The following is a 2,774-nucleotide window of genomic DNA, read 5'->3' as shown; positions in this document are numbered from 1 at the left end:
AAAAGCAGAGTGGCAACTTGGAAGGTTGGCAGGAAAGGTCTGTCATACCTGGGTTAGAGTAGAGTACAGTCCAGCACAGGCCCCACAGGTCTTGGGAGTGACTGAATCATCAGCAGCATGCGTTTAGTGGCTGCTTCCGGAGCCCTCAGCTCACAGATAGTAAGAGGGTCGAACAATTGGTCAGAAGGAGATTACAGGGGTCTTTTTGCTAGCATTGAGGCAGGATGCTGCTGCTTTGCCCATACTTGGGATCTGGGTCTCAGTCCTGGGTGACAATCCCAGGGTGAGGACAAGCACTAGCAGAGCAGAGCTTTTGGCCACAGTAAAGGGGGGACCCTCCTCACACTTTCAGAGCAGAAAAAAGAGCTTGTAGTCATTCCCAGACCAGAGCACAGGCCAAGAGAGTAGTAAACACCTCTCCTTAGATCATATTACCCTGGAAGAACTGAAAACTTACAGGTCCCTAGAAGTATTTCGGAAAACAGCTGTACAAAACCCCTGAAGCTTGGGACAGTTCTCGCTACACACTTGAAGCAGAGCCCTACTTCAACAAACAATTAAAAGTCAAGTAATAGGCTGGTAAAATGAGCAAACAACAGGAAAAAAACTCTAACCGTAGAAAGTCACTAGGGTGACAAGGAAGATCAAAACACACACTCAGAAGAAGACAACATAGTCAAAGCACCTACATCCAAAGCCTCCAAGAAAAACATGAATTGATCCCAGGTCATGGAAGGGCTCAAAAAGGATTTTGACAATCAAGTAAGAGAGGTAGAGGAAAAATTGATAAGAGAAATGAGAGTCATGCAGGAAAATGATGAAAAATGAGTCAACAGCTTGGTGGAGGAGATACAAAAAAAAATACTAAAGAAAATACCATCCCTTCCCCCTGCCCAGCTCAGCCCGGTTGGGCCAGGCCCAGCCTGGCCCAGCTCCGAGGGGGGACCAGAAGGTCCCCCCTCGGGGGGGACCAGGTGGTCTTAAAGTTGGGAAAATGAAAAAAACTTTTTGAGTAATAAAGATGCCCCCTAAATTCAAGTGCCATCTAAATGATGATGATGTCACTGGTTCTGTGAAAAGTGAAAGGAGAAATCTTTTAGAAGAAGATTCAGATGAAGAAGAGGATTTTTTTCCTGGGCCCATCTGGACCAAAATTTGGACCTTGGAATGACAAAATTAGGCACGTACAGAATCAGGTGGATGAAGTAATTGATGTCATGCAAGAGAATATTACAAAAGTGATTGAAAGAGGAGAAAGACTGGATGAGCTGCAAGACAAATCAGAAAGCTTATAAGATAATGCAACGGCTTTTAGCAACATATCTAAACAGCTTCGAAGACAAATGTGGTGGCATGGATGCAAAGTGAAAGCCATCATGGCTCTGGTTGCTGTTATCCTTTTGCTGGTGATTATCATTCCTATTGTCCTGAAATACCAGACTTGATTTGGTGACCAGAGATCTTCAATAAAACAGTTCTGGAACAATTAAAAAAAAAGAAGATTGCTGAGGGGGGCGGAGCCAAGATGGCAGCTGGTAAGCAGGGACTAGAGTGAGCTCCATACCCGAGTCCCTCCAAAAACCTATAAAAAATGGCTCTGAACCAATTCTAGAATGGCAGAACCCACAGAACAGCAGAGGGAAGCAGGGCTCCAGCCCAGGACAGCCTGGATGGTCTCTGGGTGAGGTCTATTCCACACGGAGCTGGGAGCTGGGAGCTGGGAGCTGGGAACGGAGTGGAGCAGAGCCCAGCCTGAGTGGCGTGGACCATCCAGACCAGAAGCCGGGCGGAGGGGGCCCTAGCGCCCTGAATATGTGAGCTGCGGCAGTTACCTGACCCCTCGACCCACAAACACCAAAGACTGCGGAGAAGGTTAGTGGGAAAAACTGTGGGAGTAGAAAGAGTTCGTGGTTAGGCTTCCAGCCCCGGGGGCAGCGGAGGTGGGGCAGCTACAGCTGTTGTTACTTCCGGCTCCAGGCCCACCTGGTGGGAGGAATTAAGTGGCGGATCAAAGCAGGGGTGCACAGCCTGCTGAAGATCTAAGCCCAGTCCGGGTTGGGGGTTGGGGAAGGAGCAGTGCTGGTGTGGCAGAGCCAGCACCTCCCCCCCAAACGTGGAACATAGAACTCTCTAGTCTACAAGCAGTCATACCCGACTGAAAAACTCAAAGGTCAAGTTAGTTGGCTGGGAATATGGCCAGGCAGCGAAAACGCGCCGAGATTCAGTCTCAGACTTTGGATTCTTTCTTTGCTGACAAAGAAGACCAAAACAAAAGTGCAAGAGCCTACACCAAAAGCCTCCAAGAAAAACATGAACTGGTCCCAGGCCCTAGAAGAACTCAAAAAGGAGTTGGAAAAGCAAGTTAGAGAAGTAGAAGAAAAATTGGGAAGAGAAATGAGAAGGATGCAAGAAAACCATGAAAAACAAGTCAATGACTTGCTAAAGGAGACCAAAAAAAATACTGAAAAATACACTGAAGAAAACAACACCTTAAAAAATGGACTAACTCAAATGGCAAAAGAGCTCCAAAAAGCTAATGAGGAGAAGAATGCCTTGAAAGGCAGAATTAGCCAAATGGAAAAGGAGGTCCAAAAGACCACTGAAGAAAATACTACTTTAAAAATTAGATTGGAACAAGTGGAAGCTAGTGACTTTATGAGAAATCAGGATATTATAAAACAGAACCAAAGGAATGAAAAAATGGAAGACAATGTCAAATATCTCATTGGAAAAACCACTGACCTGGAAAATAGATCCAGGAGAGATAATTTAAA

At 46.1% G+C, this 2,774-nt stretch overlaps 1 pseudogene; it reads left to right on the top strand.

Annotated features, from left to right (window-relative positions):
* The first annotated feature begins 1,021 nt into the window (after window positions 1-1,021).
* Window positions 1,022-1,502, top strand: LOC118844577 (annotated as a pseudogene).
* The last annotated feature ends 1,272 nt before the right edge of the window (window positions 1,503-2,774 follow it).

This window comes from Trichosurus vulpecula, chromosome 3 (genome assembly GCF_011100635.1).
Source record: "Trichosurus vulpecula isolate mTriVul1 chromosome 3, mTriVul1.pri, whole genome shotgun sequence".
Classification (NCBI taxonomy): domain Eukaryota; kingdom Metazoa; phylum Chordata; class Mammalia; order Diprotodontia; family Phalangeridae; genus Trichosurus; species Trichosurus vulpecula.
The sequence above is the reverse complement of the archived record's forward strand: the minus strand, read 5'-3'. Positions and strand labels throughout refer to the sequence as shown.